The following is a 17142-nucleotide window of genomic DNA, read 5'->3' on the forward strand; positions in this document are numbered from 1 at the left end:
GGGACTAGTTAAGAATTTTATAGCAAACCCACACAAGATACCACCATGTATCTGGCTGTTGAAATAATGACTGGGATAAATATATGTATTTATATAAAATGATGTCCGTGATGTATGAAGTCAATAACATTCTACGTTGAAAACATCATTATAGATAGTATGAATTCACACACACAGAAACGTTTAAATAGTTAAGTGTGTGCATGTGTGTGTCTGTCATAAACATGTATGTACAAAGCTGCTAATGATTTCAGCATCATGGGAATGAACTCTGCCCCGTTCCCCTGCCAGTTTTCTTAGTGCTATGGTTTACAGATATTTTTGTTACTTTTTGTTTGTATGTTTGTTTCCACTGGTTAAGAGTACATATGCGTAAGAAAATTTAGAAATCAGCAAAAGATGGCAAAAAAAATAGATACTACAATTCTATCCAAAGATATCCTTTGTATTCTAGGCTTTTTTTTTTTTTTTGCATGTTTCATTTTAAGTGAGGTTCAAGTGTTAAATTGCTTTACATCTTTTATACGTTTAGTTTTTCCAGCTTTAACATCATATCATCTGCAAATAATTATTTTGCTTTCTCCTTTCCAAGTTTCACTAGTTAGACTTAGGACACTGTTCAATAGTAATGCTGTCTTCCTGCAGTTTTGGATTAAATCCCACATTGTCTCTTGGACCAAGCTTGATAGTCTCCATCATGTTCAGGAAGCATTTTTATTTCTATATATAAAAAACGTATACTAGTTAATGGTTCTTGGATTTTTTTTTTTGTAGCCTTTTGGGGTATCCAATTGGAAAGACTATATTATTTTTTATATTTAACTTGTCTATGTGATAAATTTTATTAATAGATTTCATGATGAATAGTTTGATTCTTGGACTAAAGACCATTTTGCTGATGTCTAAGATTTTCCAAGTCTGCAGTCTTAAAGAATTGGATACACAGATTTCCATTCCGTGTATCTATGTCAGCTTTTATTTTCAGAACAGTTCTTTATAAAAAAGTGAATTTGGCAACTTTCCTTTTTTTAATCTGTTTTTCAGTAATTTTTGTAGCACAGATATTATGTGTCTTGAAAACTTAGAAAAGTCAAATGTAAAAGCAACTATCTCTGGAGATGCTTTTCTGTTAGTGCTAAGTTTTTTACAGTTTCCCTTTTTTTTTGCTTTATTAAATTTTTTTTAAAAAAATTCTTATTGAATTAGTTTTGGCTATTTATAAATTTTTCTTTAGAAAATTTGTCCATTCTCTTGAGATTATTAAATATATTAGCATCAGTTGTTCTTAGAAGAAACTCATTTTAAAATATATGCTATAACTCTTAAAATATATCCTTTCTGTTTTTTGAAATAATTTGATTAAAGTTTTTTTATATATCATTGTTTATACAAGCCTAATATTTTTCATTTCCATAATTTTGCTTTGCAGTTATTTCTGCTTGACTTTCTCTTAATTACTTCCTTCTGAATTATTTAGATTTTGCTTATTTTTCTTCCTATCTCTTGAGTAAACTTTTAAAATATTTCACTTATTTTAAGAATAATGAAAATGACATTTGCTCTGAATATAGCTTTAGCTGCATCTCATAAGTCTGATGTGAGCATGTTTCTCTACTCTTTCTGTTAACATTGACCCAATTTTCTCCTTGAGTAATTGTTATTTATAAGATGAATATAAAAATTTCCAAGTGTTTGGGTTTTGTTGACGTTATTTTCTCTTCCTTTGACCTCCTTAAATATCTTGGGATATGGTCATTAAGGTTAAAATGTATATGTAATTATATTGGAATTGTAAAGTTTTCTTAAACCAACTTATCAAAGTCAAGAATAGCACTATACAAATGGACCCGTCTTTATGGAATATAACTTTTCTCCAGTCCTCATCCCACTCCTGCTTAATGCTGTGCTCAGTAATTTAACTTGGAGATAAACCCCAATTATTTTTTCTTTGTTATCACTACTTGTTTGCAAAAAAAATGTTCTAAAGAACATTCTTGAGGTTTTTTAAACACCGGAATGGAGTATACTCTGGGTTCAGATACATCTGAGAATATCTTTGCATATTTTTCTTACAGGAATTATAACGTGGCTGGGTATAGAATACAGAACATATTACTGTTAAAGTTTTGTTGATGTTACTTCACTTTTTTTTTTTAGTGATGTAGAGTTGACTTACAATGTTGTGTTAGTTTCAGGTGTACAGCAAAGTGATTCAGTTATACATACATGCATATCTATTTTTTTCAGATTCTTTCCCTTATAGGTTTTACAAAATACTGAGTATAATTCCCTGTGCTATACAGTAGATCCTTGTTGGTTATCTATTTTATATATAATAGTGTATGTATGTTAATCCCAAACTCCTAACTTATCCCACCACCACTTTCCCCTTTTGTTAACCACAACTTTGTTTTCTATGTCTGTGGGTCAATTTTTATTTTGTAAATAAGTTCAGTTGTATCATTTTAAAATTGTATTTATTATGCACCAAAAATTGGAAGCCAACCTGATATTTTCTATATCTTGTGACTAACCATTTTGTAGTTGTTGAGTGTGGAAGAGACATTTAGCTTCACAATTTAAACATTTAATTAGGTTAATGCAAAGTGATGTTCCCTTTCTTTAATTTTGTCCTTAATATAATAAACATAAGTTTATTAATCTATATCTCAAGTCTTTTCTTTGAAGATGAGACCAGTGAAATTTATTTATATTTTCACATTTAATGATTTAACTTATGTGTATACTTTTTTATTTTTAAACGTTCTTATTATTACTGTAATGAAAATGTTTTATTGAGGTATCAATTGGATATTTTAAAATGCACAGCTCGAGAATGAGGAGGAGTTTCAAGATGGCAGAAGAGTAAGACGTGGAGATCACCTTCATCCCCACAAATACATCAGAAATACATCTACGTGTGGAGCAACTCCTACAGAACAACTCCTGAACGCTGGCAGAAGACCTCAGACCTCCCAAAAGGCAAGAAACTCCCCATGTACCTGGGTAGGGCAAAAGAAAAAAGAAACAACAGAGACAAAAGAATAGGGGCAGGACCCGCACCAGTGGGAGGGAGCCGTGAAGGAGGAAAGGTGTCCACACACTAGGAAGCCCCTTCGTGGGTGGAGACTATGGGTGGCGGAGGGGGGAAGCTTCAGAGCCACGGAGGAGAGCGCAGCCACAGGGGTGCGGAGGGCAAAGCGGAGAGATTCCCGCACAGAGGAGCGGTGCCGACCAGCACTCACCAGCCCGAGAGGCTTGTCTGCTCACCTGCCGGGGCAGGCGGGGCTGGGAGCTGAGGCTCAGGCTTCGGAGGTCGGATCGCAGGGAGAGGACTGGGGTTGGCGGCGTGAACACAGCCTGAAGGGGGCTAGTGTGCCACAGCTAGCCGGGAGAGAGTCTGGGGAAAAGTCTGGACCTGGCTAAGAGGCAAGAGACCATTGTTTTGGGGTGCGCAAGGAGGGGGGATTCAGAGCACTGCCTAAACAAGCTCCACAGATGGCGCAAGCCGCGGCTATCAGCACGGACCCCAGAGACGGGCATGAAATGCTGAGGTTGCTGCTGCCAGCACCAAGAAGCCTGTGTGCAAGCACAGGTCACTATCCACACCTCCCCTCCCGGGAGCCTGTGCAGCCGCCACTGCCAGGGTCCCGTGATCCGGGGACAACTTCCACGGGAGAATGCATGGCGCACCTCAGGCTGCTGCAACGTCACGCCGGCCTCTGCTGCCGCAGGCTCGCCCCACATTCGTACCCTTCCCTCCCCCCGGCCTGAGTGAGCCAGAGCCCCCAAATCAGCTGCTTCTTTAACCCCGTCCTGTCTGAGCAAAGAACAGACGCCCTTGGGCGACCTACACGCAGAGGCGGGGCCAAATCCAAAGCTGAACCCCAGGGGCTGTGCGAACAAAGAAGAGAAAGAGAAATCTCTCCCAGCAGCCTCAGGAGCAGAGGGTTAAATCTCCACAGTCAACTTGATGTACCTGCATCTGTGGAATACCGCAATAGACAACGAATCATCCCAAATTGAGGAGGTGGATTTTGGGAGCAACGATATATATATTTTTTTACCTTTTTTTCTTTTTGTGAGTGTGTATGTGTATGCTTCTGTGTGTGATTTTGTCTGTATAGCTTTACTTTTACCATTTGTCCTAGGGTTCTGTCTCTCCTTTTTTTTTTTTAGTATAGTATATAGCGCTTGTTATAATTGGTGGATTTGTTTTTTGGTTTGGTTGTTCTGCTCTTTCTTTCTTTCTTTCTTTCTTTCTCTTTTTTTATTAATTAAAAAATCTTTTTAATTTTTAATAATTATTTTTTATTTTAATAAATTTCTTTTCTTTCTTTCTTTCTTTCTTTCTTTCTTTCTTTCTTTCTTTCTTTCTCTTTTTCTCCCTTTTATTGTGAGCCATGTGGATGATAGGGTCTTGATGCTCCGGCTGGGCATCAGGTCTGTGTCTCTGAGGTGGGAGAGCTGAGTTCAGGACACTGGTCCACCAGAGACCTCCCAGCTCAACGTAATATCAAACAGAGAAAATCTCCCAGAGATCTCCATCTCAACGCCAAGACCCAGCCCCCCTCAACCACCAGCAAGCTACAGTGCTGAACACCCTATGCCAGACAACTAGCAAGACAGGACCACAACCCCACCCATTAGCAGAGATGTTGCCTAAAATCATAATAAGGTCACAGACACCCTAAAACACACCACCGGACACGGACCTTCCCACTAGAAAGACAAGATCCAGGCTCATCACCAGAACGTCGGTACTAGTCCCCTCCACCAGGAAGCCTACACAACCCACTGAACCAAACTTAGCCACGGGGGGCAGACACCAAAAACAAGGGGAACTATGAACCTGCAGTCTGCGAAAGGAGACCCCAAACACAGTAAGTTAAGCAAAATGAGAAGAGAGAGAAACACACAGCAGTTGAAGGAGCAAGGTAAAAACCCACCAGACCAAACAAATGAAGAGGAAATAGGCAGTCTACCTGAAAAAGAATTCTGAGTAATGATAGTAAAGATGATCCAGAATCTTGTAAATAGAATGGAGAAAATATAAGAAACGATTAACAAAGACCTAGAAGAACTAAAGAGCAAACAAACAATGATGAACAAAACAAAAAATGAAATTAAAGATTCTGTAGAAAGAATCAATAGCAAAATAACTGAGGCAGAAGAATGGATAAGTGACCTGGAAGGTAAAATAGTGGAAATAGCTACTGCAGAGCAGAATAAAGAAAAAGAATGAAAAGAATTGAGGACAGTCTCAGAGACCTCTGGGACAACATTAAGCGCAGCAACATTCGAATTATAGGGGTTCCAGAAGACGAAGAGAAAAAGAAAGGTACTGAGAAAATACTTGAAGAGATTATAGTTGAAAACTTCCCTAATATGGGAAAGGAAATACTTAATCAAGTCAACGAAGCACAGAGAGTCCCATACAGGATAAATCCAAGGAGAAACACACCAAGACACATATTAATCAAAGTATCAAAAATTAAATACAAAGAAAAAATATTAAAAGTAGCAAGGGAAAAACAACAAATAACATACAAGGGAATCCCCATAAGGTTAACAGCTGATCTTTCAGCAGAAACTCTGCAAGCCAGAAGGGAGTGGAAGGACATATTTAAAGTGATGAAAGGGAAAAACCTAAACCCAAGATTACTGTACCCAGCAAGGATCTCATTCAGATTTGACAGAGAAATTAAAACCTTTACAGACAAGCAAAAGCTAAGAGAATTCAGCACCAACAAACCAGCTTTACAACAAATGCTAAAGGAACTGCTCTAGGCAGGAAGCACAAGAGAAGGAAAAGACCTACAATAACAAACCCAAAACAATTAAGAAAATGCTAATAGGAACATACATATCGATAATTACCTTAAATGTAAATGCTCCAACCAAAACACATAGACTGGCTAAATGGATAAAAAAACAAGACCCGGTATATATGCTGTCTACAAGAGACATTTCAGACCTAGGGACACATACAGACTGAAAGTGAAGGAATGGAAAAACATATTTCATGCAAATGGAAATCAAAAGAAAGCTGGAGTAGCAATTCTCATATCAGACAGAATAGACTTTAAAACAAAGACTATTACAAGAGACAAAGAAGGCCACTACATAATGATCAAAGGATCAATCCAAGGAGAAGATGTAACAATTGTAAATATTTAGGTACCCAACATAGGAGCACGTCAATACATAAGGCAAATACTAACAGCCATAAAAGGGGAAATAGACAGTAACACAATCATAGTAGGGGACATTAACACCCCACTTTCACCAATGCACAGATCATCCAAAATGAGAATAAATAAGGAAAAACAAGCTTTAAATGATACATTAAAAAAGCTGGCCTTAATTGATATTTATAGGACATTCCATCCAAAAACAACAGAATACACTTTCTTCTCAAGTGCTCATGGAACATTCTCCAGGATAGATCATATCTTGGGTCACAAATCAAGCCTTGGTAAATTTAAGAAAACTGAAATCATATCAAGTATCTTTTCTGACCACAATGCTATGAGACTAGATATCAATTACAGGAAAAAATCTGTAAAGAATACAAACACATGGAGGCTAAACAATACACTACTTAATAACCAAGACATCACTGAAGAAATCAAAGAGGAAATCAAAAAATACCTAGAAACAAATGATAATGGAGACACGATGACCCAAAACCTATGGGATGCAGCAAAAGCAGTTCTAAGAGGGAAGTTTAGAGCAATACAATCCTACCTCAAAAAACAAGAAACATCTCAAATAAACAACCTAACCTTGCACCTAGAACAATTAGAGACAGAAGAACAAAAAAACCCCAAAGTTAGCAGAAGGAAAGAAATCATAAAGATCAGATCAGAAATAAATGAAAAAGAAATGAAGGAAACGATAGCAAAGATCAATAAAACTAAAAGCTGGTTCTTTGGGTTCTTTGAGAAGATAAACAAAATTGACAAACCATTAGCCAGAGTCATCAAGAAAAAAAGGGAGAAGACTCAAATCAATAGAATTAGAAATGAAAAAGGAGAAGTAACAACTGACACTGCAGAAATACAAAGAATCATGAGAGATTACTACAAGCAACTATATGTCAATAAAATGGACAACCTGGAAGGAATGGACATGTTCTTAGAAAAGCACAACCTTCTGAGACTGAACCAGGTAGAAATAGAAAATATAAACAGACCAATGACAAGCAATGAAATTGAAAGTGTGATTTAACATCTTCTGACAAACAAAAGCCCAGGGCCACACGGCTTCACAGGCGAATTCTATCAAACATTTAGAGAAGAGCTAACACCTATCCTTCTCAAACTCTTCCAAAATATAGCAGAGGGAGGAACACTCCCAAACTCATTCTACAAGGCCACCATCACCCTGATACCAAAATCAGACAAAAATGTCACAAAGAAAGAAAACTACAGGCCAATATCACTGATGAACATAGATGCAAAAATCCTCAACAAAATACTAGCAAATAGAATCCAACAGCACATTAAAAGGATCATACAACACGGTCAAGTGGGGTTTATCCCAAAAATGCAAGGATTCTTCAATATACGCAAATAAATCAATGTGATACACCATATTAACAAACTGAAAAATAAAAAACATATGATCATCTCAAAAGATGCAGAAAAATTTTTGACAAAATTCAACACCCATTTTTGATAAAACCCTCCAGAAAGTAGGCATAGAGGGAACTTACCTCAACATAATAAAGGCCATATATGACAAGGCCACAGCCAACATCATCCTCAATGGTGAAAAACTGAAACCATTTCCACTAAGATCAGGAAGAAGACAAGGTTGCCCACTCTCACCACTATTATTCAACATTGTTTTGGAAGTTTTCGTCACAGCAGTCAGAGAAGAAAAAGAAATAAAAGGAATCCAAATCAGCAAAGAAGAACTAAAGCTGTCACTGTTTGCAGATGGCACGATACTGTACATAGAGTATCCTAAATATGCAACCAGAAAACTACAAGAGCTAATCAATGAATTTGGTAAAGTAGCAGGATACAAAATTAACGCACAGAAATGTCTTGCATTCTTATACACTAATGATGAAAAATCTGAAAGTGAAATTAGGGAAACACTCCCATGTACCATTGCAATGAAAAGAATAAAATACCTAGGAATAAATCTACCTAGGGAGACAAAAGACCTGTACTCAGAAAACTAGAAGACACTGATGAAAGAAATTAAGGATGATACAAACAGATGGAGAGATATACCATGTTCTTGGAATGGATGAATCAACATTGTGAAAATGACTATACTACCCAAAGCAATCTACAGATTCAATGCCATCCCTATCAAACTACCAATAACATTTTTCACAGAACTAGAACAAAAAATTCCACAATTTGTATGGAAACACAAAAGACCCAGAATAGCCAAAGCAATCTTGAGAAAGAAAAATGGAGCTGGAGGAATTAGGCTCCCTGACTTCAGGTTATACTACAAAGCTACAGTAATCAAGACAATATGGTACTGGCACAAAAACAGAAATATAGATCAATGGAAGAGGATAGAAAGCCTAGTGATAAACCCATGCACATATGGTCACCTTATTTATGATAAAGGAAGCAAGAATATACAATGGAGAAAAGACAGCCTCTTCAATAAGTGGTGTTGGGAAAACTGGACAGCTACATGTAAAAGAATGAAATTAGAACACTCCCTAACACCATACACAAAAATAAACTCAAAATGGATTAAAGACCTAAATGTAAGGCCAGACACTATTAAACTCTTAAAGGAAAACATAGAACACTCTATGACATACATCACAGCAAGATCTTTTTTGACCCACCTCCTAGAATAATGGAAATAAAAACAAAAATAAACAAATGGGACCTAATGAAACTTAAAAGCTTTTGCACAGCAAAGGAAACCATAAACAAGACCAAAAGACACCCCTTAGAATGGGAGAAAATATTTGCAAATGAAGCAACTGACAAAGGATTCATCTCCAAAACTTACAAGCAGCTCATGCAGCTCAATATCAAAAAAACAAAAAATGCAATCCAAAAATGGGCAGAAGACCTAAATAGACATTTCTCCAAAGAAGATATACAGATTGCCAACAAACACATGAAAGGATGCTCAACATCACTAATCATTAGAGAAATGTAAATCAAAACTAAAATGAGGTATCACCTCACACCTGTCAGAATGACCATCATCAAAAAATCTACAAACGATAAATGCTGGAGAGGGTGTGGAGAAAAGGGAAGCCTCTTGCACTGTTGGTGGGAATGTAAATTGATACAGCCACTATGGAGAACAGTATGGAGGTTCCTTAAAAAACTACAAATAGAACTACCATACGACCCAGCAATCCCACTACTGGGCATACACCCTGAGAAAACCATAATTCAAAAAGAGTCATGTACCACAGTGTTCCTTGCAACTCTATTTACAATAGCCAGGACATGGAAACAACCTAAGTGTCCATCATCGGATGAATGGATAAAGAAGATGTGGCACATATATACAATGGAATATTACTTAGCCATAAAGGGAAAGGAAACTGAGTTATTTGTAGTGAGGTGGATGTACCTAGAGTCTGTCATACAGAGTGAAGTAAGTCAGAAAGGTAAAACGAAATGCCGTATGCTAACACATATATATGGAATCTAAGGGGAAAAAAAGGTCATGAAGAACATAGGGGCAGGACGGGAATAAAGATGCTGACATACTAGAGAATGGACTTGCGGACACGAGGAGGGAGAAGGGTAAGCTGGGTCAAAGTGAGAGAGTGGCATGGAATATATACACTACCAAATGTAAAATCGGTAAGTAGTGGGAAGCAGCAGCATAACACAGGTGATTAGCTCAGTGCTTTGTGACCACCTAGAGGGGTGAGATAGGGAGGGTGGGAGGGAGGGAGATGCAAGAGGGAAGAAATATGGGGACATATGTATATGTATAGCTGATTCACTTTGTTATAAAGCAGAAAGTAACACACCATTGTAAAGCAATTATACTCCAATAAAGATGTTAAAAAATAAATAAATAAATAAAATGCACAGTTCAAGATTGTTTCAAGAGGGCGGAGTAGGAGCATGTGTGCTCACTCCGACTTGTGAGAGTACTGGAATCACAACTGACTGCTGAACAATCATCGACAGGAAGACACTGGAACTCACCGAAAAAGATACCCCACATCCAAAGACAAAGGAGAAGCCACAATGAGACAGTAGGAGAGGCACAATCATAATAAAATCAAACCCCGTAACCACTGGGTGGGTGACTCACAAACGGGAGAACAATTATACCACAGAAGTCCACCCACTGGAGTGGAGGTTCTGAGCCCCACATCAGGCTTCCCAAACTGGGTGTCTGGCAACAGGAGGATGAATTCCCAGAGAATCAGACTTTGAAGGCTAGCAGGGGATTTGATTGAAGGACTTCCACAAGACTGGGGGAAACAAAGACTCCACTCTTGGAGGGCACACACAAAGTAGTGTGTGCATGAAGACCCAGGGGGAAGGAGCTGAACTCCAGAGGAGACTGAACCAGACTTATCTGCTAGTGTTGGAGGGTCTCCTGCAGAGGCAGGGGGTGGTTGCGGCTCACTGAGGGGACGAGGACACTGGCAGCAGAAGTTCTGAGAAGTACTCCTTGGCATGAGCCCTCCCAGAGTCTGCCATCAGCCCCACCAAAGAGTATGTAGGCACCAATGCTGGGTTGCCTCAGGCCAAACAGCCAACAGGGAGGGAACTCAGCCCCACCCATCAGCAGACAAGTGGATTAAAGTTTTACTGAGCTCTGCTCACAAGAGCAACACCCAGTTCTACCAACCACTAGGCCCTCCCATCAGGAAGCTTGCACAAGTATCTTAAATAGCTTTATCCACCAGAGAGCAGACAGCAGAAGCAAGAAAAACTACAAAACCACATTCACAGAACAATAGACAAAATGAAAAGGCAGAGGACTATGTACCAGATGAAGGAACAAGACAAAACCCCAGAAAAACAACTAAATGAAGTGGAGACAGGCAACCTTCCAGAAAAAGAATTCAGAATAATGATAGTGAAGATGATCCAGAACCTCAGAAAAAGAATGGAGGCAAAGATAGAGAAGATGCAAGAAATGTTTAACAAAGACCTAGAAGAGTTAAAGAACAAACAAGCAGAGATGAACTATACAATAACTGAAATGAAAAATACATTAGAAGGAATCAATAGCAGAATAACTGAGGCAGAAAAACGGATAAGTGACCTGGAAGACAGAATGGTGGAATTCACTGCCATGGAACAGAATAAAGAAAAAAGAATTAAAAGAAATGAAGACAGCCTAAGAGACCTCTGGGAGAACATTAAGCACAACAACATTCACATTATAGGAGTCCCAGAAGGAAAAAAAGGGAGAGAAAGGACCCGAGAAAATATTTGAAGAGATTATAGTCAAAAACTTCCCTAACATGGGAAAGGAAATAGCCACCCAAGGCCAGGAAGCAAGGAGAGCTCCAGGCAGGATAAATACAAGTAGAAACGTACTGAGACACACAGTACTCAAATTGACAAAAAGAAAAAGAAAAATTATTAAAAGCAACAAGGGAAAAACGACAAATAACATACAACAGAAGTCCCATAAGGTTAACAGCTGTACTCTCAGCAGAAACTCTACAGTCTAGAAAGGAGTGGCACAATATACTTAAAGTGATGAAAAGGAAGAACCTATAACAAAGATTACTCTACCCAGCAAAGATCTCATTCAGATTCGACAGAGAAATCAAAAGCTTACAGACAAGCAAAAGCTAAGAGAATTCAGCACCACCAAACCAGCTCTACAACAAATACTAAAGGAATTTCTCTAAGTGAGAAACACAAGAGAAGAAAAGGACCTACAAAAAAAAGCCCCAAAACAATTAAGAAAGTGTAATAGGAACATACATAACGATAATTACCTTAAATGTGAATGGATTAAATGCTCCAGCCAAAAGACACAGGCTCACTGAATGGATACAACAAACAAGACCCATATATATGTTGTCTACAAGAGACCCACTTCAGACCTAGGGACACACACAGACTGAAAGTGAAGGGACGGAAAAAGATATTCCCTGCAAATGGAAATCAAAAGAAAGCTGGATTAGCAATACTCATATCAGATAAAATAGACTGTAAAATAAAGAATGTTACATGAGACAAGGAAGGACACTACAAAATGATCAAGGGATCAAACCAAGAAAAAGATATAACAATTATAAATACATATGCACACAACATAGGAACACCTCAATACATAAGGCAAAAGCTAACAGCTATAAAAGAGGAAATCGACAGTAACACAATAATAGTGAGGGACTTTAACACCTCACTAACACCAATGGACAGAAAACGAATAAGGAAACACAAGCTTTAAATGACACAATAGACCAGATAGATTTAATTGATATTTATACGACATTCCATCCGAAAACAGCAGATTACACTCTCTTCTCAAGTGCACACGGAATATTCTCCAGGATAGATCATATCTTGGGTCACAAATCAAGCCTTGGTAAACTTAAGAAAATTGAAATCATATCAAGCCTCTTTTCTGACCGTAATGCTATGAGATTAGAAATGAATTACAGGGGAAAAAATCATAAAAAAGCACAAACACATGGAGGCTAAACAATACATTACTAAATAACCAAGAGATCACTGAAGAAATCAAAGAGGAGATCAAAAAATACCTGGAGATAAATGACAAGAAAAACACGATGATCCAAAACCTATGGGATTTAGCAAAAGCTGCTCTAAGAGGGAACTTTATAGCAATACAATCCTCCCTCAAGAAACAAGAAAAATCTCAAATAAACAATCTAACCCTACACCTAAAGGAACTAGAGAAAGAAGAACAAACAAAACCCAAAGTTAGGAGAAGGAAAGAAATCATAAAGATCAGAGCAGAAATAAATGGAATAGAAACAAAGAAAACAATAGCAAAGATCAATAAAACTAAAAGCTGGTTCTTTGAGAAGATAAACAAAATTGATAAACCTTTAACCAGACTCAACAAGAAAAAGATGGAGAGGACTCAAATCAATAGAAATGAAAAAGGAGAAGTTACAACAGACACTGCCGAAATACCAAGCATCATAACAGACTACTACAAGCAACTCTATGCCAATAAAATGGACAACCTGGAAGAAATGGACAAATTCCTAGAAAGGTATAACCTTCCAAGACTGAACCAGGAAGAAATAGAAAATATGAACAGACCAATCACAAGTAATGAAATTGAAACTGTGATTAAAAATATTCCAACAAACAAAAGTCCAGGACCAGATGGCTTCACAGGTGAATTCTATCAAACATTTAGAGAAGAGCTAACACCTATCCTTCTCAAACTCTTCCAAGAAATGGCAGAGGAAGGAACACTCCCAAACTCATTCTACGAGGCCACCATCACCCTGAGACCAAAAGCAGACAATGACACTACAAAAAAAGAAAATTACAGACCAATATCACTGATGAATATAGATGCAAAAGTCCTCAACAAAATACTAGCAAACAGAATCGAACAACACATTAAAAAGATCATACACCATGATCAAGTGGGATTTATCCCAGGGATGCAAGAATTCTTCAATATACGCAAATCAATCAATGTGATACACCATATTAACAAACTGAAGAATAAAAACTGTATGATCATCTCAATAGATGCGGATAAAGCCTTTTACAAAATTCAACACCATTTATCATAAAAACTCTCCAGAAAGTGGGCATAGAGGAAACCTACCTCAACATCATAAAGGCCATATATGACAAACCCACAGCAAACATCATTCCTAATGGTGAAAAACTGAAAACATTTCCTCTAAGGTCGGGAATAAGACAAGGATGTCCACTCTTGCCACTATTATTCAACATAGTTTTGGAAGTCCTAGCCACAGCAATCAGAGAAGAAAAAGAAATAAAAGTAACCCAAATTGAAAAGAAGAAGTAAAGCTGTCACTGTTTGCAGATGATATGATACTATACATAGATAATCCTAAAGATGCCACCAGGAAACTACTAGAACTAAACAATGAACTTGGTAAAGTTGCAAGATACAAAATTAATGCACAGAAATATCTTGCATTCCTATACACTAACAAAGAAAGATCAGAAAGAGAAATTAAGGAAATTTTCCCATTCACCATTGCAACAAAAAAAGAATAAAACACCTAGGAATAAACCTACCTAAGGAAGTAAAAGATCTGTACTCAGAAAACTATAAGACCCTGATGAAAGAAATCAAAGATGACACAAACAGATGGAGAGATATACCATGTTCTTGGATTGGAAGAATCAATATTGTGAAAATGACTAAACTACCCAAAGCAATCTACAGACTCAATGCAATTCCCATCAAATTACCAATGGCATTTTTTACAGAACTAGAACAAAAAAATCTTAAAATTTGTATGGAGACACAAAAATCCCTGAATAGCCAAAGCAATCTTGAGGGAAAAAAACGGAGCTGAAGAAAGCAGATTCCCTGTCTTCAGACTATACTACATATCAACACAATATGGTACTGGCACAAAAACAGAAATATAGGTCATTGGAACAGGTTAGAAAGCCCAGAGATAAACCCATGCATCTATGGTCAACTAATCTATGACAAACGAGGCAAGGATATACAATGGAGAAAAGACAGTCTCTTCAATAAGTGGTGCTGGGAAAACTGGACAGCTACATGTAAAAGAATGAAATTAGAACACTCCTTAACACCATACACAAAAATAAACTCAAAATGGATTAAAGACCTAAATGTAAGACCGGACAGTGTAAAACTCTTAGAGGAAAACATAGGAAGAACACTCTTTGACATAAATCACAGCAAGATCTTTTTTAACCCACCTCCTAGAATAATGGAAATAAAAACAAAAATAAACAAATGGGACCTAATGAAACTTAAAAGCTTTTGCACAGCAAAGGAAACTGTAAACAAGATGAAAAGACAACCCTCAGAATGGGAGAAAATATTTGCAAATGAATCAACAGACAAAGGATTAATTTCCAAAATATTTAAAAAGCTCATGCAGCTCAATATTGAAAAAACCAAAACTCAATCCAAAAATGGGCAGAAGACCTAAATAGACATTTCTCCAAAGAAGACATACAGATGGCCAAGAGGCACATGAAAAGCTGCTCAACATCACTAACTATTAGAGAAATGCAAACCAAAAGTACAATGAGGTATCACCTCACACCAGTTAGAATGGGCAACATCAGAAAATCTACAAACAACAAATACTGGAGAGTGTGTGGAGAAAAGGGAACCCTTTTGCACTGTTGGTGGGAATGTAAATTGATATAGCCACTATGGAGAACAGTATGGAGGTTCCTTAAAAAACTAAAAATAGAATTACCATATGACTCAGCAATCCGACTACTGGGCATATACCCAGAGAAAACCATAATTCAAAATCTCACATGCACCCCAATGTTCATTGCAGCACTGTAATAGCCAGCAGTACAATAGCCAGGTCATGGAAGCAACCTAAATGCTCATCAACAGAGGAATGGATAAAGAAATGGTGGTACATATATACAATGGAATATTACTGAGCCATAAAAAGGAACGAAATTGGGCCATTTGTAGAGACGTGGATGGATACACAGACTGTCATACAGATTGAAGTAAGTCATAAAGAGAAAAACAAGTATTGTATATTAACACATATATGTGGAATCTAGAAAAATGGTACAGATGAACCAGTTTGCCGGGCAGAAATAGAGACACAGATGTAAACAACAAATGTATGGACACCAAGGGGGGAAATTGGGGGTGGTGGTGGTGGGGTGAATTGGGAGATTAGGATTGACATATATACACTAATATGTATAAAACTGATAACTAATAAGAACCTGCTGTATTAAAAAAATAAAATTAAATTAAAAAAATAAAATTCACAGTTCATTAGCATTTAATTCAATTTAACTGCTACTCACAATAGATATAAAATGTTCTCTTGCGCCACTTCCCACAATTTTCCTACATCTATTATCATAGATTATTTTGTTGATTCCAGAAGTTCATATAAGTGGAATCATACAGAATGTATTCTTTCGGGGCCAGCTTCTTTCACTCAGCATAATGTATGTAGATTGATTCACGTTGATCTATGTATCAGTAAGTCATTTTGTTTCACTTCTGAGTTGTGTTCCATTGTATGATATACTACAACTTGTTCATCCTTCTACCTCTTGATGAGCACGTAGAATTTTGTAGTTTTTTACTGCTATGGCTGAATCTTCTAGGAACACTCTTGTACAAGTCATTATTATAGACGTATGTTTTCATTTCTCTTAGATTAATACCTAGGAGTGAAATTGCTCATAATGTGGATAAAAAATTGCCATTCCAAGTATCTAAAATATTGTACCATTTTATACTCCCACTGACTGTGTATGAAAGTTCCAGTTGTTCTATACCCTCACCATTTAATGTCAGGGTTTTTTGGGGGGAGGGAGCATTTCAGGCATTTTACGGGTGTTGAATGCTCTTACAGTGTGGTTTAAATTTGCATTGCCCTTATGTCAAGAATTTTGACCACCTTTCCAAGTGCTTATTGCCAATCATTTATCTTCTTTTGTGAAGTTTCTTTTCAAGTTATCTCCCAGTTTTTTAATGGTTGTTTACATTTTCATTGTTGATTTGTGGAAGTTCTTTATATATTCTGAATACAAATTATTTGTCAGATAAATATTTGCAAATATTCTTTCCCAGAGAGTGTTTTTTTAAGTGGACTTTCTCTCTAAAACAGTTCTATCAAGCACACACACACAATTATGCCCAAAGGTAATTTTATATTCAGTTCCTGACTAAGTAGTAGATCCATGAACCCACCTTTGTTTCATGAGAACATTCTTTTTTATCAAGCTTAACATTTATTTCCTTCAACATAATTTAAAATTAACTGTTGTATTTTTGCTTCAATGTAGTTGTATATTTTGTTTTGATCTATTATATTTTCATAATAGTCTTTTTTGTTTTCTGATATAGCAGGTGTTACATAAAATTTTCCAGCTGGAGGGGAATAGAGATGCAGCTATTGTTCTGGATTCTGACACAGACTGCTAAGAGGATAATCCAACCTTAAAGTGAGCCTATTTTTGGGGGTCTTCCCAAGCA

The 17142-nt window shown here is 37.1% G+C and overlaps 1 long non-coding RNA gene across 1 annotated transcript in view; it reads left to right on the forward strand.

Moving 5' to 3' along the window:
• Window positions 1–17142, forward strand: part of LOC309624471 — a 614280-nt gene that overhangs the window by 440369 nt on the left and 156769 nt on the right. The window lies entirely within an intron of this gene.

This window comes from Balaenoptera borealis (genome assembly GCF_965194805.1).
Source record: "Balaenoptera borealis genome assembly, chromosome: 2".
In the NCBI taxonomy this organism is placed as follows: Eukaryota; Metazoa; Chordata; class Mammalia; order Artiodactyla; family Balaenopteridae; genus Balaenoptera; species Balaenoptera borealis.